General features: G+C 35.2%; 1 protein-coding gene across 3 annotated transcripts in view; it reads left to right on the forward strand.

Moving 5' to 3' along the window:
• AUTS2 (activator of transcription and developmental regulator AUTS2) overlaps positions 1–23,023 on the forward strand; it is a 1,182,161-nt gene that overhangs the window by 366,837 nt on the left and 792,301 nt on the right. The window lies entirely within an intron of this gene.

Genomic DNA, 23,023 nt, shown 5'->3' on the forward strand with positions numbered 1-23,023 from the left:
GGTAGTTGCATTGTTAGTTTCTTTTAAATTTTTAATTATTATGGGTACAGAATAGTTGTATGTATTTATAGGATACACATGATGTTTTGATACAGGCATACAATGTGAATTAATCAAATCAGAGTAATTGGGGCATCTGTCACCTTTGGTATTTATAATTTCTTTGTGTTAGGAACATTGTCATTCCATTCTTTTAGTTTGATGTATATCCTAACTTATTGTTTATTATAGTCACTTTGTTATGCTATCAAATATTGTTCCTTCTGTTTATATTTTTGCAACCATGAACCATCCCCACTTTATGTCCTCTCCCCAGCCTCTGGTAACCATCATTCTACTTACTGTCTTCATGAGATCAGTTATTTTTAATATTTAGCTCCCAGATATGAGTTAGAACATACAAATTTGTCTTTTTGCGCTTAGCTTATTTCATTAACGTAATGTTTTCTTGTTCTGTCTGTCCATGTTGTTGCAAATGGCAGAGTTCCATTAATTTTTATGGCTAGATAATAGTCCATTGCATATATTTACCACAATTTCTTTATCCATTCATTCATTGATGGACACTTAGGTTGATTTTTTTTTTTTTTTTAATGAAGGTGGGAGTAAAAAGGAGGGTTCAGTTTCCTTTTTTTTTTGAGACAGAGTCTTAGCCTGTGTAGGGTGCAGTGGCAGTGGCATAGCTTACTGCAACCTCCAACTCCTGGGCTCAAGTGATCCTCCTGCCTCAGCCTTCTGAGTAGCTGGGGCTACAAGTACGTGCTGTGAAACCTGACTAATTTTTCTATTTTTAGTAGAGATAGGTCTCACTCTTGCTCAGGTTGGTCTCAAACTCCTGAGCTCAAGCAATCCTCCTGCCTCGGCCTCCCAGAATGCTAAGATTACAGGCCTGAACCACCACAGGACACTTAGGCTGATTCCAAATCTTGGCAATAAACATGGCAGTGCAGATATCTTTTTGATAATACTGAATTCCCTTCTTTTGGATATAGAAGGTCTGGTGGGAAAGTATCCTGCCATATACTATGAAACATAGAGATACTTACTAGAGAAGATAAAAGATACAAGAAACATTGTACATAGGACAATGACACTTCAGTCCACTTCAAAGTAGGCACTTTGGGACCTCACACAGTTCTGTCATTGTTGCTTAACCTAACCTGTACATGTTCTCAAGTGTTCTGCTTGCTGCAGGCTTCCCAGATCATGGATAACTTTCAGTAGATTCTTGACCATCTTTGAAGCATTTTATTTTCACTGCACTCATTGCATCGTCCTCGAAAGCCTTCTGAGTCATACAAAGTTTCTGCGGAGGAATGTTCAGGCTTAACACAGAATTTGATGCAGATTAGTTGCTCTATTTGCTCAGTCATTTTGAATACGATGGCCAACATGGTACACGTACTCATTCAGCAGCATTCAGCGTCCCACTGACTAGTATAGTGAAGTTGTCTTTGTTCATGCATGTGCGTTCCAGTCCACTCTCCTTGGCTACCAGGTTATCTCAGTACCTACCATTTTCATTATATTAACAATGGCTGAAAACCTTCTGGACAGACCTCATATAACTAGCAGTGGGATTGCTAGGTAATAGGGTATCGTTTTATTTTTAGTTTTTGAAGGAACCTCCATACTGTTCTCCATAGTAGTTGTACTAATTTACATCTCACCAACAGTTTACAAGGGTTACCTTTCTTCACATCCTTGTCAGCATTCATTATTGCCAGTGTTTTTTGGGTTTTTTTTTTTTTTTTTTTTTAGAGACAGAGTCTTATTCTGTTGCCTGGGCTAGAGTGCCGTGGCATCAGCCTAGCTCACGGCAACTTCAAACTCCTGGGCTCAAGCAATCTTTCTGCCTCAGCCTCCCAAGTCATGTGTCACATGTGTCACCATGCCTGGCTAATTTTTTCTATATATTTTTAGTTGGTTAATTAATTTCTATTTTTTTAGTAGAGATGAGGTCTCACTCTTGCTCAGGATGAACTTGAACTCCTGACCTTGAGCAGTCTATCTGCCTCTGCCTCCCAGAGTGCTAGAATTATAGAGGTGAGCTGCCACGCCCAGCTTTGCCAGTCTTTTTGATAAGTCATTTTAACTGGGGCTAGATCCTATCTCACTGTAGTTTTGATTTGTCTTTCTCTGATAACTAATGATGAGCATTTTTTCATATACTTGTTGGTCATTTGTATGTCTTTTGAGAAATGTCTGTTAAGATTCTTTGCTCATTTTTAAATCAGATTATTTGTTTTTTTCCTATTGAGTTGTAGCTCTTCGTATGTTCTAATTATTGATCCCTTGTCAGATGGGTAGTTTATAAATATTTTCTCCCATTTTGTGGTTTATCTCTTCACTTTGTTGATTGTTTCCTTTGTGGTGCAGAAGCGTTTTAGCTTCTTTTTAGCTTCCCATTTGTCTAAGTTTGCTTTAATTGCCCGGGCTTTGAGGGTATTACTCAGGAAGTCCTTTCTCAGACCAATGTCCTGAAGTGTTTCCCCAGTGTTTTCTTTTAGTAACTTTATAGTTTCAGGTCTTAAGTTTAAGTCTTTAATCCACTTTTACCTGATTTTAGTATATGGCAAGAGGTAAAGGTCTAATTTCATTCTTCTGCATACTAATATCCAGTTTTCCTAGCACCATTTATTGAAGAGACTGTCCCTTCCCCACTGTATATGTTTTTGGCAACTTTGTTGAAGATAAGTTCATTATAGATGTGTGGATTTATTTATGAGTTCTCTATTCTGTTCTATTGGTCTGTGTATGTTTTTATGTCACTACAATGCTGTTTTGGTTACTACAACCCTGTAGTATAATTTGAAGTCAGCCAATATGATTCTTCTAGTTTTGTTCTTTTTGCTTAGGATGACTTTGGCTATTCCAGGTCTTTTGTGGTTCCATAAAAATTTTTAGATTTTTTTTTCTATTTCTGTAAAGAATATCATTGATATTTTGATGGAGATTACATTGACCTCTAGGTTGCTTTGGGTAATATGGACATTTTATGAATAACAATATTGATTCTTCCAATCTATGAGCATGGAATATCTTTTCCATTTTTTGTGTCCTCTTTGATTTCTTTCATCAATGTTTTGTAGTTTTCATTACAGAGATCTTTCACTTCTTTGTTTCAGGTTATTCCTAGGTATTTTATTTGTAGCTATTGTAAATGGAATTACATTCTTGGTTTCTTTTTCGGATTGTTTACTATTGACATGTAGAAATTCTACTGATTTTTGGATGTTGATTTTGTATCCAGCTTTACTGAAAAAATTTTTATCAGTTCTAATAGTTTTTTTTGTGGAGTCTTTAGGTTTCTCTAGAAATAAGATCATATTGTCTGCAAACAAGGAGAATTTGAATTCTTTCTTTCCAATTTGGATTTCCTTTATTTCTTTATCTTGTCTTATTGCTTTAGTTAGAACTTCCAGTACTATGTTGAATAACAGTGGTGAAAGTGGGCATACTTGTCTTGTTCTGGATCTTAGAGTAGAGGCTTTCAGTTTTTGCCTTTCTGTATGATACTAGCTTTGAGTTTGTCATATATGGCTTTTATGGTGTTGAGGTAAGTTCCTTCTATACCTAGTTTTTTGAGTTTTTATTGTGAAGAGATATTGAATTTTATTGAATGCTTTTTCAGCATCAATTGAAATGATCATATGACTTTTGTTCTTCATTCTGCTAATATGATGTAACACATTGATTGATTTGCATATGTTCAACCATTTTTGCATCCCTGGGATAAATCCCACTTGATCATTAGTTATCGTTTTAATGTGTTGTTGAATTCAGTTTGCTAGTATTCTGTCGAGGATTTTGCATCTATTTTCATCTGCAATATTGACCTGTAGTTTAATTTTTTGGTTGTGTCTTATTCTGGTTTTGGTATCAGAATGACATAGGCCTTACAGAATGAGCTTGGGAATATCTTTCCTCCTCGATTTTTTTGGAATAGTTTAAGTAGAATGGGTATTAGTTCTTGGAATGCTTGGAGGAATTCATCAGTGAAGCTATTGGATACTGGTTTTTTTTGTTTGTTTGTTTTGATAGAAGACTTTGTATTACTGCTTCTACATTGTTATTATTTTATTCAGGTTTTAGATATTTTTCTGGTTCTGTCTTTATAAGTCGTATGTGTCTAGGAATTTATACATTTCTTCTAGGTTTTCCAATTTATTGATATACAATCGCTTATAGTAGTCTCTAATGATCCTTTGGATTTCTGCAATGTCAGTTGTAATGTCTCCTTTTTTCATCTCTGATTTTATTTATTTGGGTCTTGTCTCTTTTTTCCCTAGTTATTCTGGCTAAAGGCATGTCAATTTTCTTTAGCTTTTCAAAAAACCAACTTTTTATTTTGTTGATATTTTTTATTTTTGTTTTAATTTCATTTATTTTTGGTCTGATCTTTATTATTTCTTTTATTATACTAATTTAAGGTTTGGTTTGCTCTTGTTTTTCTAGTTCTTTTAAATGCATTGTTAGGTTGTTTATTTTAAGTTTTTCTACTTTTTTCATGTACGTACTTATTGGTATAAACTATCCTCTTATTACTGCTTTTACTGTATCCCATAGGTTTTGATATGTTGTGTTTTCATTTTCATTTGTTTTGAGAAATTTTTAAATTTCCTTCTTAATCTCTTCGTTTACCCACTGGTCATTCAAGAGCATATTGTTTAATTACTCTGCGCTTATATATTTTCCAATGTTCCTTTTGTTACTCACTCCTAGTTTTAGTCTATTGTGGTCAGAAAAAAATACTTGATTTCAATTTCTTTGAATTTTTAAAAACATTTTTGTGGCCTAAAGTATGGTCTGTCCTTCAGAGTGATCTATAAGCTGAGGAGAAGAATGTGTATTCTGCAGCTGTTGGATGAAACATTCTTCAAATATCTATGGGTCCTTTGATCAGTAGTGCAGATTAAGTCCAATGTTTCTTTGTTGATTTTCTGTCTGGATGGTCTGTTCAGTGAGTAGTGGAGCATTGAAGTTCCCAACAATTATTTTATTGGGGTCTGTCTTTCTCTTTAGCTCTAATAATATTTGCTGTGTATATCTGGGTGCTACAGTGTTAAGTGCATATATGTTGAGAATTAGTATAATGATATAGGAGTCAATTCAGAAATTGACTCATATATATATCATTATATAATGACCTTCTTTATCTCATTTTATAGTTTTTTCTTGAAATCTATATTATCTGATAGAAGTATAACTACTCCTGCTCTTTTTTGGTTTCCATTGAATGGACTGTCTTTTTCCATGCCTTCATTTTCAGTCTATGAGTGTCTTTATAGGTGAATTGTATCTCTTGTGGACAACATGTAATTGGTTCTTGTTTTGTTTTGTTTAATACATTTAGTTATTCTGTGTCTTTTGATTTAAGAGTTTAATCTGTTCACAATCAGTGCTATTGTTGATAGGTAAGGACTTACTATGGCCATGTTGTTATTTGATTTCTGGTTGTTTTGTGGTCCTCCCCTCTCTCCCCTTCCGTTTCCCTTCCCTCTCTTCCTTCCTGTTTTAGTTTCTTGCTTTTTATTTTTTGTGTATCTGTTGTAGGTTTTTAGATTTGAGGTTACTGTGATGCTTGCAAAATCATTTTATAGCTAATTATTTTAAAGATATAACAACTCTGCTTCCAAACAAATAAATAAGCAAAGAAAAATCTAACAGAAATTGTGAAACTTAACTCACTCTTCTACTACTTTTTAACTTTTTATTGTTTCCATCTACATGTTTTTATATTAGCTATCTTGCAAAAGTTTGTAATTATTTTTGATAGGTTTATGTTTAGTCTTCTTATTCAAGATATAAGTGGTTTGCACACTGCAGTTACAGCAATAGAGTATTCTGTATTTGTGTACTTACTGTTACCAGTGAGTTGTATGCTTTCAAATATTGATTGTTCATTAATGTACTATTCTTTAACATTGAAGACTCCTTTTAGCATTTCTTATAGTACAGGTCTGGTGTCGATGAAATTCCCTAAAGCTTGAGGACCAGGAGCACTGATGTCTGTTGTCCAAGGGCAAGAGAAGATCAATGTTCCAGCTGAAGTAGAGAGTAATGTGCTCCCTACTTGCCTTTTTGTTCTGTTACAATTGGGGTCTTAGTGGATTAAACGAGACCCACCTGCTTTGGTGAGGGCATGTTTTAAAATCAGTCTGCCACCAAAATGTCTATACTACCCAAACTGAATCTACAGATTCAATGCAATACCTATTAAAATCCCATCAGCATTCTTCACAGATACAGAAAAATAATTTTACGCATTGTATGGAACCAAAGAAGACCCTGAATATCAAAAGCAATTCTAGGCAACAAAAACAAAAGGGGAGGTATTAATATGCCAGATATCAAACTATACTACAAAGCTGTAGTAATTAAATCAATCTAGTATTGGCACAAAAATAGGAATATTGACCAGTGGAATAGATGTGAGAATCCTGATATAAAACCATCCTCATATAGCCATCTAATCTTTGACAAAGCAGACAAAAACATACGCTGGGGAAAAGAATCTCTTTTCAATAAATGGTGCTGGGAAAACTGGATAGCCACTTGTAGAAGGCTAAAGCAGGACCCACACCTTTCACCTCTCATAAAAATCAACTTGCGCTACATAACAGACTTAAACCTAAGGTATGAAACTATTAGAATTCTAGAGGAAAATGTTGGAAACACTCTCCTAGACATCGGCCTAGGCAAAGAGTTTATGAAGAAGTCCCCAAAGACAATCACAGCAGCAACAAAAATAAATAAATGGGACATGATCAAACCAAAAAGCTTCTGCACAGCCAAAGAAACAGTCATGAAAGTAAACAGACAACCTACAGAATGAGAGAAAATTTTTGCATCCTACGCATCTGATAAGGGGCTGATAACTAGAATATACTTAGAACTCATGAAAATCAGCAAGAAAAAATCAAATAACCCTATTAAAAAGTGGGCAAAGGACTTGAACAGAAACTTTTCTAAAGAAGACAGAAGAATGGCCAACAAACATATGAAAAAATGCTCAACATCTCTAATTATCAGGGAAATGCAAATCAAAACCACAATGAGATATCACTTAACTCCAGTGAGAATGGCCTTTATCAAAAAGTCTCCAAACAATAAATACTGGCGTGGATGCGCAGAGAGAGGAACACTCCTACACTGCTGGTGGGACTGCAAACTAGTTCAACCTCTGTGGAAAGCAATATGGAGATACCTTAAAGTGATACAAGTGGATCTACCATTTGATCTAGCAGTCTCATTACTGGTCATCTACCCAAAAGATCCAATGACACTCTACAAAAAAGACACCTGCACTCAAATGTTTATAGTAGCACAATTCATAATTGTAAGGCTGTGGAAACAGCCCAAGTGCCCCTCAATCCAAGAATGGATTACTAAAATGTGGTATATGTATACCATAGAGTACTATTCAGCTCTAAGAAACAACGGTGATATAGCACATCTTATATTTTCCTGGTTAGAGCTGGAACCCACACTACTAAGTGAAGTATCCCAAAAATAGAAAAACAAGCACCACATATACTCACCAGCAAACTGGTATTAACTGAGCAGCACCTAAGTGGACACATAGGTACTACAGTAATAGGGTATTGGGCAGGTGGGAGGGGGGCAGGGGCGGGTATATACATATATAATGAGTGAGATGTGTACCATCTGGGGGATGGTCATGCTGGAGACTCAGACTTGTGGGGGGAAGGGGGAAAGGGCATTTATTGAAACCTTAAAGTTTGTACCCCCATAATATACCGAAATAAAAAAAAATCAATCTACCAGTTAAAATGTTAATGTCTTCCAGAAATGCCCTCAGAGACACACCCAGAAATCATAGTTTACCAGGTCCATTAGTGCAGTCAAGGTGACACATAAAATTAATGATCACATACAGCTTTTTCCTCTTTTTGCTTCCTATGTTGTTATATTTAACATGAGTTTCCGGTGGAGATTATAGGGTTGGGTCAGTTTTTAAATACACTCTAATAATCTATCTTTTAATTGGTGTATCTAGATGGTTTACTTGTAATCATTGATATGTTAGGCCTTAAGCTTGCTTATTTTCTATTTTATTTTCTTTTTTTTTCCCTCTGTCTTTTCTTCCCTGCCTTCCTGTGTGCTACTTTCTAGAATTTTTCAAGTTCCATTTTGATTTATCTATAGTGTTTTTGAGTGTATGTCTTTGTATAGCATTTTTAGTGGTTGCCCTAGGTATTGCATTATGTATATATAATTTATCATAATCTATTGGTGTTGGTATTTACAAGTTCAAGTGAAATTTACCTCTCTTTACTCTGTTTTATTTATATTTATCTCAGTTCCTCTACATACATTAGAGCCACATCAACACTGTTATAATTTTGTCTTCAATTTTCAAACATAATTTGGGAAACCAGAGGGAAGTGTATTGTTTTCACTTACATTTTTAATCTTTCTGTTATTCTTCCTTCCTTCCTGATGGTTCGAGATTCTTTCTTTTTATCATTTACTTTTTGTTTTCCTAAAGAGAACCTCCTTTAGCATTTCAGAGTAGGTCTACCAGCAACAAATTTCCTTTGTTATCTTTTTTATGAGAATGTCTTCATTTCCCATTCTTTCCTGAGGGATATTTTTGCATGATATAGAATTCTGGGTTGATATATATTTTTTCCTTTTATCTATGGAAAATTGTTGTGTTATCTTTTTTCTGTCCTCTATGATGAGACTATCATTCTTTCCTCTGTAGTTCATGCATTATTTCTCTCTGGCTGCTTCCAGATTTTTTTCTGTGCTTAGTTTTCAGAGTTTAACGATGATGTGAGTTGGTGTGGGTAGCTTTGGGCTTATTCTGTTTGGTATTCTCACAGCTGCTTAAATCTATAGGTGATTTTTTTTTTCCAAATTTGGGAATTTCCACCCATTTCTTTATGTACTTTTTAAGCCCTTCTTGCTTTCTCCTTTCTTTCTGAGACTCCTAAGATACAATTGTTAGATCTTTTGTTATAACCTGTCCTTAAAAAAAAAAACATTCAGTCTTTTTTTTCTCATTTGTTTAGGCTGAGTAATTTCACTTGTTTATCTTGAAGTTCTCTAATTCTTTCCTTTCTTTCCTCTCCCTAGTACTGACTTATCCCTTGAGTTTTTTTCTTTAATTGGGAAAATTTTTTTATTGTGGTAAAAGTATATTTCATGAAATTTACCATCTCAACCATTTTTAAGTGCACAGCGCAGTAATATTAAGTATATTCATATTGTTGTGAAACAGATCTCCAGAACCTTTTTATCTTGCAAATCTGAATCTCTGTACCCATTCAACAACTTCCCTTTTCATGTTCCTCCCAGCCCCTGGTAACCACCAGTCTTTCTGTTTCTGTGAAAATTTGACTACTGTAGATACTTCATGTATTTGGAATTGTACAATACTTGTCTTATTGTGATTGGCTTATTTCATTTAACATACTGTCCTTGAGGTTCATCCATGTTATAGCATGTGATGTGATATCCTTCCTGAGACTGATAATATCCCATTGCATGAATATGCTGCATATTATTTATCTATGCACTTATGTTGGACACTTGGGTAGCTTCCATCTCTTGGCAGTTGTGAATACAGATGTTATAAACATGGATGCTATGAGACCCTGATTTTAGTTCTTTTGGGTATATACATAGAAGTGGGAATGCTGGGTCATATAGTAGTTACTTTAAAAATTTTAAGGAATATCCATAGTGTTTTCCATAACAATTGTGTCATTTTACAATCCCACCAACAGTGCACAACTGTTCTAATTTTTAAACATCCTCTCCAATACTTGTTATTTTTCTTCTTTTGACAGTAACCATCTTAATGGGCGTGAGTTGATTTCCCAGTACAGTTTTTTTTTTTTTTTTTTTTTTTTTTTTTGAGACAGAGCCTCACATTGTTGCCCAGGCTAGAGTGAGTGCCATGGCATCAGCCTAGCTCACGGCAACCTCAAACTCCTGGGCTCAAGCGATCCTCCTGCCTCAGTCTCCCAAGTAGCTGGGACTACAGGCATGTGCCACCATGTCCGGCTAATTTTTTCTATATATATTAGTTGGCCAATTAATTTCTTTCTATTTATAGTAGAGACGGGGTCTCGCTCTTGCTCAGGCTGGTTTTGAACTCCTGACCTACAGCAATCCGCCCGACTCGGCCTCCCAGAGTACTAGGATTACAGGCATGAGCCACCACGCCCGGTCCCCAGTACAGTTTTGATTTGCATTTCTCTTATGTTTAGTGATGTTGATCATCTTTGATGGCCATTTGTGTACTTTCTTTGGAGAAATGTCTGTTCAAGTTCTTTGCCCACTTTTTAATCATTTATTTGGGGGGTTGTTTTTTTGACTGGTTACTTATAAGAGTTCTTTATATAATCTGGATATTAGCCCTTTATCACGTATGTGGTTTGAAAATATTTTTTTTCCATTCCATAGGTTGCTTTTTCACTCTGTTGATTGTGTCCTTTGATGAAGAAATGTTTTTAAGTTTGATGTAGTCCCATATGTCCATTTTTGCTTTTGTTGCCTGTGCTTTTGATGTTATAGCCAAGAAATTATTGTTAAATCCAATGCCATGAAGCTTTTTCTATGTGTTTTCTCCTAGAAGTTTTTTTAGTTTTATAGTTTTAGATCTTATATTTATGCCTTTAGTTCATTTTGAGTTAATATTTGTATATAGTGTAATATATAGGAGTCCAACTTTCTTTTGCATGTGGATATGCAGTTTCTCTAACAATATTTCTCCACTGAATGACCTTGGCACCCTTGTCAAAGGTTTTTTAACTGTATAAGTGAGGATTTACGTCTGGTGTTTGTATTATGTTCCATTGTTCTATTTTTCTATCTTTATGCCAGTACCACAATTGTTTTGGTTACTGTAGCTTTGTAATATGTTTTGAAATCAGAAAATTTGTGTCCTTTAAATTTGTTCTTCCTTTTCAGAATTGGTGGCTACTTGGGATTCCTTGAGATTACATATAAATTTTAGGATGAGGTTTTCTATTTCTGCAAAACATGCCATTAAGATTTTGATTGGGATTGTGTTGAATCTATAGACCACTTTGGGTAGAACGAACATCTTAACATTAATTCCATGAACAGTATTAAGGCTTGTATTTAGTCCATAAACACATAATGCCTTTCCAATGATTTGTGTGTTTTTTTAATTTCTTTCAGCAATGTTTTATATTTTTCTGAGTTCTAAATTTTTGTTATTGAATACTGAATTTTTCATTTCTAAAATTTCCTTTTGGTTCTTCTTTATGTTCTGTTGCTTTCCTGAGGCTTATTTCTTTGCCTTGGTTTTCTACTTTTTCTTTGTGTTTGTAATTGTTTGCTGAAGCATTTTTATGGTGGATCTTTTAAAATCTTTTTCAGATATTTCTAATCTCTCTCTGTTGTCTAGGTGTTGGTATCTTACTGATTGTCTTTTCCCATTCAAGGTAAGATTTTTTGGTTTTTAGAATGAGGAGTGATGTTTGATTGAAAGCTGTATATTTTGTGTATTATGTTTTGAGACTCTGAAGCTTATCTAAACTCTGTTTTTAGCTGGCCTCTTTTGACAGTTCTCTAGTAAGGCAAGGGACTGCCTCATGGGAGAAGTCCAACTTTACAACTTGACCTTAATTGTAACACAGGTGAAAGGGGCTTCTTGTCAGGACTAAGTAGGAGTTCCAGCTTCCCTCTATGTCTCCTCTGGTGCCATCCTGGCAGGGAGGGGTAGTGTGCCTCATCAGTGTTTTCCTTATGAGCTCCAATGACACCATTGGGGGTGGGGTTGTGGGAGTGGAGCAGTCTTGTTATCACTGGGCAGTGTTGAAAGTCTGGACTCCAGCATTTGTCTTGCTACTTTGTCCCTTTTAGGGTTCTTTGCTTAAGAGAGCAAACTTTTCTTGGGGCTTATTTTGTATGTGTCATTTGCATTTCTGGGTTTCTGGTTTCTTTGACTCTGTGTCTGGGTTATATGAGGCAAAAAAAAAAAAAAAAATCAGAAAATTACCACCATGTCATTTTTATGGGTGCCCAGGTTTTAAGCCAGTCTGTTTTCCTTTCTTCACATTTAGGAATCTATTTATATTTGTTTTATCTGTAATGTTCAGGGATTTAATTTTACTTAATGTGCATAATATTGAACAGTATGTCTATTTCCACTTTCCTGAAAGCAGAAGTTCCCTAAGATGATTTTAAAGAGGTGATCAAATAACATAATGTTTGTAAGTATTTGCATTGTGCAGGACCAAGAATAAGTGCTCAACAGAGGGTTATAATTGTTTTTTATCTTCTTTATCTTTCTCCAATTGAAATATCAGTCACACTTTGCTAATCTTTGCTAGACGCAGCTCCATTTTAACTTTACCTTGCTTCATATAAATTGCATTAATAACATACACATTTGCATCTTTACACTCTTTTATTGCTATTTCAATCAAGATATAGATCCCTAAAAACATCATGTTTTCAGCATTTTCCTCTTTCCAGGCAATTTTGACAGTGGATTTTTGTAATAAGATTATTACTATTAATGCTAACTATGGCTTCATTGAAAATTGTTAGCCTTTTTAGCCAGAGAGAAGATAGTAGAGGAAACAATAGATTTTCTTCTTAAAGTATTTAAGATGAAGAGGTGTTGAATTAAATGGGAGAAAATCAGTATGCTTTTTTTGTTTGGTAAGAGGTATTCCTCTGAAGAACTTCTTAGAAATTATTATAAATATTATTGAACCCTATTGCCAGTCTTCCTTGGAATCTTATGCTGTATCTGTCTATAAATTGAAGCCTTTAAACTTCAGAGTTAAGCCTCTATCTTAGCCTTTAACTTCAGAGTTAATTTGACATTTATTTACATGCTGTGTTTGGAAATGTATATAATCATGACTGTACTTGAACTGTTAGAATATTTTATAGAATTTTATTGAGTTCTTCTGTTAGGATGAAGCAATAAATTTTTGTCACAAAACCATTTGGGAGATTCAGAAGACATTTAAGCTATGGAACATAAGCTGTGGTTATTTTATGGTTATTCTCATTTGATAAGCAGTAGAATTTAGACAAGGAACAACCTTGTTTCCTCTGCTTTTGTTAGTTGGTGGGGGAAAACTTGTTGTTACAGACAAACTTGATCATTCCACCAGGCTACCATACACATTTTTTTCATCATCCTTGAAGGGGACTCAATGGAAAGACCATTTATAGTTTTGACAGCTCAGATAAAAACTTTCAAGGATGAGCAAATGTTCACAAGTTCCAAAGGTTTCATTTCCAATGGAAGGATTTCAATTACAGTGATTTTTGAAAAGTAAGTACAAGGAAGAAAATAGAATCCCAGTTTCAACTGTTAAATTAGAAGACTGCATTATTACCAGTGTAGTTCAGCAATAAAAGATGCAGCCAATCTAGATCAAAGACCTGATTATAGATTATTTCTTAAGAGTGTGAAGAAGACTACAGCCAGCAATTGAGCCACTTGGTATTGAAGTATATGTAGTACATCAAATGTGACTTTCATTAAGCCATGTTACCCTTGTGTGCCACAGAGAACATTAGGCATCCTTTTCAACAGGCTGTAATAGCTCCTTGCTGAAAGGCTCCCTGCTAGACAGTTGGAGCTGAAGAGAGATAAAAGAGGGAAATGGATGGATATATTGGCTTTGTTTTTCAGATGTTATTTTTGCCATTCCTTTTTGCATTGGTTTATAGCATTTAGAAATACTGTACAGTAGGTGTTACTGTAACAGGGTTTTCCCCCCACATGAATTAGGCTTCCTAAACTGAAGGATTTTGCTGCGCATAGATTAAGCTAAGTTCCTATCCCTTCCCTTCCCCACATGGTACCACCAAACTTTTCCCCATGTCATCCTCCATCAATCTTTTAAAACTGATTTTTCTTTCTGTTATCCCAGAATGTGATTGTATACACTTAGAGTAAGTTGGAGGTTCCCAAGATAGTATATAGAAAGAGAAGGATAGGTAGTTCAATTTTATAGAGGGAGGGCGGAAGAACTTCCTTGAACTTTGATTTAACTGATAGATCTTACCTGTAGAATATTTGTGAGAAGAAAGGCTTTTAAATTCCACTCCTTTTACTTCTTAGGCCAAGGTAGATCTGGTTACATACTTTTTTGTTGTTTGGTAGAATACTTTTTATCTGACATTATCTGTTCCATACTGCATTTATGAACTGGAAACAGTTAAAACTTGAAACTATTAAAAGAACAAAAGTATATGCTTAAATTGTATTGTATTGTCCTGAGTGTGGTGGCTTGCACCTGTAGTCACAGCTACTTGGGAAGCTGAGGAGGAAGGATCACTTGAGGCCAGGAATTTGAGACCAGCTCGGACAACATATCCATACCTGGGCTCTGAAAAGATAAAAATAAATAAATAAACCAGCCAGGCATGGTGGCTGGTGCTTGTAGTCCAGCTACTCAGGAGGCTGAGGTGGGAGGATTGCTTATGGCCAGTAGTTCAAGACCAGCCAGGGTGATAGAGTAGGATCCTGTCTCTTTAAAAATACAAATTGTATGATAAGTCATGAACATCCTTTCACCAATTTTTGGATGTAGAGCAGTGGTTTGCATCTTTGGCTATATATTGGCACCTTAGGAGCTTCAAAAAACTATATTGATGTCCAAGTATCAACCCTAGAGATTCAGATTCAGTTTGGGCATCAAGTTTTTTAAATTTCTTGGCATCAAGTTTTTTTTTTAAAGATCCCTGGAGTTTACAATGTGCATTAAAGACTGGTTGAAAATGGTTCCACTGATTTGTGTTCCAATTGTTCTTTCTTGCATATGCCACATTCATAATGCATTGACCATAATTATACTTTAGAGTTTATTAAAAATGGTACAGCAGCTTAGACATATGTGAACAATTTGAGTATAGAATCCTTTTGAATTCCCTTTCCCAGCGTTTCTATAGTCATCTCATATTTAATTCAACAACAGTTTTTTAAAGAGGCCCACTTTATTAAATCTTTACTGTATTTAGTTTAATTTTTATATAAAATATCTCATGTTCATTTTGTTCTTAGCACTGGTTTACATGATATTTAAATATATGCATATTTTCTATGCTACATAAAACTAGTATAGACAGGTTTAATGACCATGTAATATGGTGCACTGGCATTTTATAGAGGAGCATTCATTGGTTATGAATTGTTCTGTATGATTTACAAAGGAAATGAGGACCATCAGTTAATCTTATCTGGTCAGTTGAATGGAAGTCAGTTAAAAGAAGAATTATTGTAAAAGATATGTGGTTGGCCTGAGTTTAGGTCAGTTAACATTCCCCCACAAGAAGGTGTAGGATATGTTTCATTTTTATTCTATAAGTGAATATATAACTGGATTTTCTTTCTTCATATTTAATTTTTAATTTGGGGTTTTTGGTTACTTAATATCTTATGTTAGTACTTAGCACACATAAATATAATCAATATCTATTATCTCAAGAGTGAGGACAATTTCTTGCTTGTGATTTTTATATCCCATTATAACCATCTAGATGATATTCATTCTGAGCCTTCAGTACACACTATCAGTGCTTAAGAGTCTTGCATTCTGGTCTTTGAGTAACATGTCTTAAAAAACATTTCACATAGATTTGTGAATAAATTTTAGAAAACTTAAGACTTATGGTATTAATAAATGTTATTTCCTCTTAATAAGACATACTAGTAGGCATTAGAACATTAGTAGGTCCTTAATAGATTGCAAGATTAGTCATACCCAGCAAAACATGTATACTCCCATTGTACTACTTAATATGTGCACACTTTGAGTTAGTTGTTCATTCTCTTTTGTTTATGGCAATTACATTTGCACTCACCTTCTTTTACTTTCACATAGGTAGTTAATCATGACTTTTTGTTTTTGCTGAACTACCTACTCTCTTATTAATCTTGTTTTTATCTATTTGTTTTGTCTTCTGTTCAGGTTGTGAGTTCTTTGAGGACAAGGAATCTAGTCTTACTCTGGTATAGTGTCTGTGATACAGAATGCAGTTTTAGGAATATACTGTCTGAATTAAATTTATTGAATTAGTCAACAGATACGGGCCTTATGAGAACTGGTTCTAAGAACATTTATGTTTGCTTTGTTTCCTGGAAAGGAAATAAACCGGTGTATAAGCAGCTGAGTGTAAGTATCATGGTCTGTGCTTTTTCTTTTTGACTGCTTTGTTAGATTATCTTTCAGGAAAGCTGAGTAGCTTAGCACAGTGAGAATTAAAGGGAATGCATTCCGTCCCTCTCAGGGGACTTAAGTAGTGTTTAACACCACTGTAAAATCCTCAGCTGTGTCTTTCTCTCATGTAGAATTTGTCTAAGAAAGATTAAAAGAACAAGGAAGGCTTTGTCTGCTGTTTCTATTTCTTTTCTTCTCCCCCTCCTGCTCCAGGCTATTGGCAAAAATCATGGAGTGTTTTCTTTGGGCCTCTGGGGTGTGCATGTTAAATACATGTGTCTTAGAGAAAAATAAAAGTCAAAAGCAAGGCAGTGCTTACCAGTGGGAGTTATCGCAGGTAAAATGAAAAAAAATTACAAGAATGAGTTTTCTTCTGTCCAGCCACTTTTTCCGCTCAATGAACCAAATGAGTTGCAAGAGACAAAACATCAGTCTTGTGTGTGATGATACAGTGGCCTGGCCATTTGCTTAACTGATAGAGAACTCAGGTGTGTTACTCTTGACAGAGATGAAAGCCTTAAGAAAAAATTACAAGGGGTATAATTTGGCACTATATTCAGAATCTTTCTTGGTGTAATATTTGAGAACTTCATTATAGTGACTGTCATTTAGCAAGAAACAAGACAAGGCTTTTTAATATTCAGCCAGATAGTATAGTAGCAAGGAAAAACTCTCAGAGTTTTAGAGCTGAAAGGCTATTTAGTCCAAACCTTTCAATATGTATATGAGAGCAGTAAGCCCAGAATCACACTAAGCATTAGAGATCAGAAATGAGACTTTAGCTATAAAGTACATTTGCTCTCCTGGAATTAATGGTGTAACCAGACTTCTCCATTCTGTACTAATTTTTCTTTTCTTTATTAGGAAAAAGCTATTATAACCCTTACATTGGCATGAGTTTGAATTTTTGCATATTCTCTTCCGTGTTTGCCCTTATTTACATTTTATAACCAATTGTACATACTTTTATATTTCCCTTTTTGCACTTACCCATACATTGTTCTAATGTTTCTATATAGCATTTGTCACAATTTCTGTGGGTTTCCATTATAATTTGCTAAATTATTCCCTTGTTGTTCAGTATTTACATAGACTCTTTTTTTTTTTTTTGGCCACGGAGGAGAAAGCCGTAGCAAACAATGTGTGTATGTATCGTTTTATTCTCTTGAGTTATTTTTATTTTTTCTCATTTAAGTTCCTGACTTCATTGAAGCAGTGGGGAGCACACTGTACCCTACCAGTGTCTGAAGGTTGTGTGAGGGTGAATGTGCTTGATGGAAAAAAAGCTGTTACTCTTTGTAGATCAAACAACTGATGAATCTTAATGTAGGATCTTCCGTTCCCTGTTAAATTGCTATTTATATGGAGGAAGATGGAAGCATTCTATTAGTGTAGTTGATTGGTTTTATTAATGTTAGACAAAATCAATTATGTTATGAAAATGAATTAAATCTTTAGTTTTGGGGGCTAAAAACATTAAATATGTAGATGACCTATTCATACACTTATGTAATCTTTGAATAGATGTATGCATGAAAAGTTACTGCCTACATGCAGTGTATATTCAAAGATACTACTCTTCCAAAAAAAAAAAAATAAAAAAAAAAAAATAAAAAAAAAAAAAAAAAAAAAAAGATACTACTCTTCCTCCAGGGTTCTAGGAATATAAAAAAGGACAGAAACATTTAACTATAATATACTGTGATTCATCAGACAGCTCTACTTTCATTTTATCAAGCATATCTCTTTGACTCCAGTTTAAATTATCACTTCTTTTATCATGTGGGAACATGTAGGGAACAAGTTATATAGTAATAAATGTAAGGATTTTGACCTAATGTTGATTCAAATTGTATTATCTTACCATATTTTCTTTTCAAAGTGCTGTCAGTTGAAAAGGGAAGCTTTATGTTTACAAATCAGATTTCTAAAATGTTTGTGAAAATTTTGATAGGATTTTTAAATAAATGTTTATCTCCAGCAAAATTTTCCTCATAGGGGAGTTATTAGGGGGCCAGTGAGCATGCATGTTTTATTGCCTTCTTTTAAAAACATTACTTAATTAATTAAAATTATTTTAGAAACAGGGTCTTGCTCTGTTGCCCAGGCCTGATAATAGCTCACCATAAGCTCAAACTTCTGGGCGCAAGCAGTTCTCCTGCTTCAGCTTCTAGATGTTCCACAGCCTGCTAATTTTAATTTTAATTTTTTTTTCTTTTTCTTTGTCTTTGTTTTTTTTTATTATTATTATTTTTTAACAGACAGGGTCTTGCTGTGTTGCCCAAGCTTGTTTTTGGCCTTTGTGATTGTATTATTCTATCAGTTTCATGAAGAATGTGTTTCATGTTGCTTATCTTTGTTTACCAATGAGGTCAGATACTTTCCCTTATGCTGATAGAAGGGTATGGTGCCTCTGTAGTGAATGGTCTCTAGAAATCCTTTCCCTATCCTGGGACAACTTTTCTGAAAACAGTCTAGTTGGCCAGAGACTCCCTTCCACTCTTTATCATATCAAATAATACTTTCTAGAAACCCAGCTACACATGTGCTTTAATAGTTTGTAATAGTTTGTGGGCCTTGGCAGTTGAGCAGCCTGGGAACTGTGGATAGGAGGGGCTAGGCACCCTCTGTCACGTGTCATTGTTGTGAGATCTTTTCTACATCAAACTCTGGGGATTGTTAAAAATAATGGGTAGTCAATGACGAAAGGTTTTGGAAAAGATTTTGTTAGTATTTTTAAAAAGAATAGTCAATGACGAAAGGTTTTGGAAAAGATTTTGTTAGTATTTTTAAAAAGAAGAGAAACATGAACTAAACATAAAATCTATTCTTCATTCAGTTATGTCTCTGAAACTACTGTGAAAGTCTACAAGTATATTTTGAGCAGTGAAGAAGTGTATTGTATTTCTTTGTTGTTGAGCTCCATCCCCTGTCCTTGCAGAGGCAATGAAGCAAGTCCCCTTGCTCTGTGGCTCTGTTCCTCTGCTGCCCTCACAGTGATGTGACTGTGTGCTCTTGCCTTTCATCAATTCTAGAAATAGAAGGGGAAGCATGCACAATGGGGTGGAGACTCAGGACAGACTAGTTTTCATTGTGATAATAGTCTTTTCATTCTGTATGTATCAGCCAAATGGGTTCTTTTTAAAACACAGATCACATTGTAGCATTCTCTTCCTTAAAATCCTTAGGGTTTCTCATTGCATTGAGTTGTAAAATCCAAATACTCAGTCATAGCCTATGAAGCCCTAAGTGGCCTCTGCCCAGTTCCGTTCCCACTGTCCCTCTAGGTCATCTGGAGTTCTTCATTGGGCTTCCTGTTCACTTTTCCTCCGTTGCTCTGCCAAACAGCCACATGTGGCCTGTTCTATCCTGTGGCATAGGTCTTAATTCAAGCATCACCTTTTCAGTGTGATCTTCTCTGACTGCCTATCTAAGTTTGCTCCCTTTACTTATTTCTTACACTGATATTCTTTTCTTTTTATTTTCTTAATATGACTTATCAGCATCTTAAATTATCCCCTTCATAAGTGTATTTCAGTAATTATGATGATGATGATGATGATGTCTTCTCTCATTGTTGGAAGTAAGTTCTGTGAGAGCAGGGCCTTAAGAATGTTATTCACTGTTATATCTCCAGCACCTAGTACCATGCCTGGCACAGAGTGAATACACTAAGTAAACATTTGTTGAGTGTATGCCTAAATGGATAAAAAATAATTATGTAAAAAATATAGGTAAGTTAGGCTCCGTCTATGCAAACAATGTTTTCCATAATCTGGAATTGTTACTTGGAATTCTTTATGGAAATCCATGTCAGACTTACTTGGAAAAATAATCTTGCTTATCTTAATTTTACCTTCTATAGTTTTTCTTTGCAATAAAGTCAACTTCTAGGTAAGAATGTTACTGATTTTGGCCAAAGGCCTGTGTAAATTTTCCAGTAGTATTAAGGGTCTTCAGGCCTCCCTTTTTTTTTTTTTTTTTTTTTTTTTGAGACAGAGTCTCACTTTGTTGCCCAGGCTAGAGTGAGTGCCATGGCGCCAGCCTCGCTCACAGCAACCTCAATCTCCTGGGCTCAAGCAATCTTATTGCCTCAGCCTCCCGAGTAGCTGGGACTACAGGCATGTGCCACCATGCTGGGCCAATTTTTTGTATATATATTTTTAGTTGGTCAATTAATTTCTTTCTATTTTTGGTAGAGATGGGGTCTCACTCAGGCTGGTTTCAAACTCCTGACCTTGAGCAATCCGCCCGCCTCGGCCTCCCAAAGTGCTAGGATTACAGGCGTGAGCCACCGCGCCTGGCCCTCCCTTGTTGAATAAGACAGTGCTTCTTGCTTGAATAACTAAATTTTCCAACAGTTAAAGGGCACAATAGAAATTATACATATTAGCATTATCACTTCATAATTGTTCTGGACAGTTATTCAGATTTGCTTAAGGACTTCATTATTATCAGGTCAAGTAATATTCCCCTCACTTTTTACTCTAATGTAGCTACACACCATCCTGTCTGAGACTCTGATCTCAAAATGAGAAATAAATTAATAAACTGTTATTTGGTTAATTTTTGGTTATCTCTGGCTTAGATACAGTGGCAACCCTTGCCAAATTCTTCATAAAAGTTATTTTATATTTAATGAGTTATATCTTAGAGTTACAGAAACAGTGGGGTTGAAGTTCAGGCTTAGGTGCATAATACCAGGAATTAAGCTTTGCAAACCCTGCATTTGGACTATGTTGCCTTGGCCAGAGTCTGGAGGCACAAGGGTAATATTGAGATGAGAAGATTGAGAATTTTAAATCTATAAAACTTTAAAGCCATTTTATGTCACACCATAACTTCTCTTAGACGGATTAAGACATTTCACAGCTATTTATAAAGGAGTAGTTTGATGTTATAATTCAGTTCACTTGATAATCACAGAACATTAGATCCATAATTGTGTCAAACTAGATTAAGTGAAAAGGTGGTGGGGAGGACTGTTCTAGGTCTAAAGGAAGCTTAAGAGACATGACAATTAAAAAGCAGAGTGTGAGTTTTGATTGAATCCTGGGTTGAGGGAAATGCTATGAAGGTCTCATTTGGGCACAACTGGAGAAGTTTGAAAGTTGTACTAGACTGTCCTAGATGATAATATTGAATAAATATTAAATTAACTCTTGTGTATATTAATGATGTTGTATTAATATTAATAGTTATGGGGGAGAATGTCCTTGCTTTTTTTGACTCATGCTAAAGTAAGGGGTGAAAGTAAAAGGGTAAATTATCATATATATAGCTGTTTTCAAATGGTTCACCACAATATGTATACATTCATATGTGTGTGTGTATGTATGTGTGTGTGTGTGTGTTTAGAAGCAGGGGAGTGGCCGGGGTGCTGTGGCTCACACCTGTAATCCTAGCACTCTAGGAGGCCAAGGAGAGAGGATTGCTTGAGCTCAGAAGTTCAAGACCAGCCTGAGCAAGAGCAAGACCCCGTCTCTACTATAAATAGAAAGAAATTAGCCAAACAACTAAAAATAGAAAAAATTAGCTGGGCGCAGTGGCGTGTGCCTGTAGTCTCAGCTACTCGGGGGTGCTGAGACAGAAGGATTGCTTGAGCACAGGAGTTAGAAGTTGCTGTGAGCTAAGCTGATGCCACGGCACTCTAGCCCAGGCAACAGAGTGAGACTCTGTCTCAAAAACAACAACAACAACAACAACAAACACACACACACACACACACACACACACACACACACACACACACACACTTTAAAAAAATGGAAGCAGGGGAGAGGGGAGAGAGGAAGGGATGGAAGGACATGGAGGGTAGGAGCATGTAACAAAATGTTAGTGAATTTTGTCAGAAAATATCACAGTTAATAAACTTAAATAAAGGGTATTGGGCATTCACTATACTCTCTCTCTTTTTTTTTTTCCCAACTTCTCATTGGGTTTCAATTTCTTCAAAATTAAAAAGAAAAAAAAAATGGAACTTAAAAGTGATTTTTGCACCATTTCCAAACTCTGTGAAAGATTACTTGCTATTTGTAAACTAAGTCTAGTGTTCATCTTTATTTAAATAGAGTGACGATGAAATAGTTTTTAAATAGTACCTTGAGGTTCTATTAATGGAAGCTGCTCTAAAATGGTTCTGTACAGACAAATGATATTCTTTGGTATATCAGAAATAAATCAATATTAGGAAGGTGAAGTAGAAGAAAGGAGCCTTTAATCTGAAGCATCTACTGGGTTACCTGCCAGTAGAAATACTTTGTTGTAAACTTGTGTTATGTGCACCTGGGGGAGAGGAAGTGTGTTAACCAATTTTGTTTATTGTTACCTTCTGTGTAGAATTTGAACAGTCTAATATGTTTTAAAATATCTAGTTCATTTTCATATTGTACCAGGGATGCCATTTCAAACTTGAAAGGTAAAAACAGTGTTCTCAAACCAAATCACCTGCTGAGGGAGAAGGGTTGGAGGGGTGGTAGAGGGAGAATATGAATGAAAATCTGAGTGTAACTTTGATAATACAGATAATATATCTATAGCCTTTACTAGAGGTGCCTTTACGTAGTTCTTGGCTTCAGGGATGTGTCTCTTGAAAATTTGATATATTATTCTTAATGACATAACGAATGACATTTGCCTCTTTATTGAGTCTTTTTTTCACCCAGAGAATTAAATGTATTATCTTAACAGTCTTCTTTTTGTGACCCATACTCTTTCATGAGACAATCAGATATCTGAAATTAAAAATAGTTTAGAATTCTTTTAGCCCAGCCTTTCCTTTGTTTTTAAAGGAGACTTTGGGTCTTACAAGAGAGTATATGACTCAG

Source organism: Microcebus murinus, chromosome 19, assembly GCF_040939455.1.
Source record: "Microcebus murinus isolate Inina chromosome 19, M.murinus_Inina_mat1.0, whole genome shotgun sequence".
In the NCBI taxonomy this organism is placed as follows: domain Eukaryota; kingdom Metazoa; phylum Chordata; class Mammalia; order Primates; family Cheirogaleidae; genus Microcebus; species Microcebus murinus.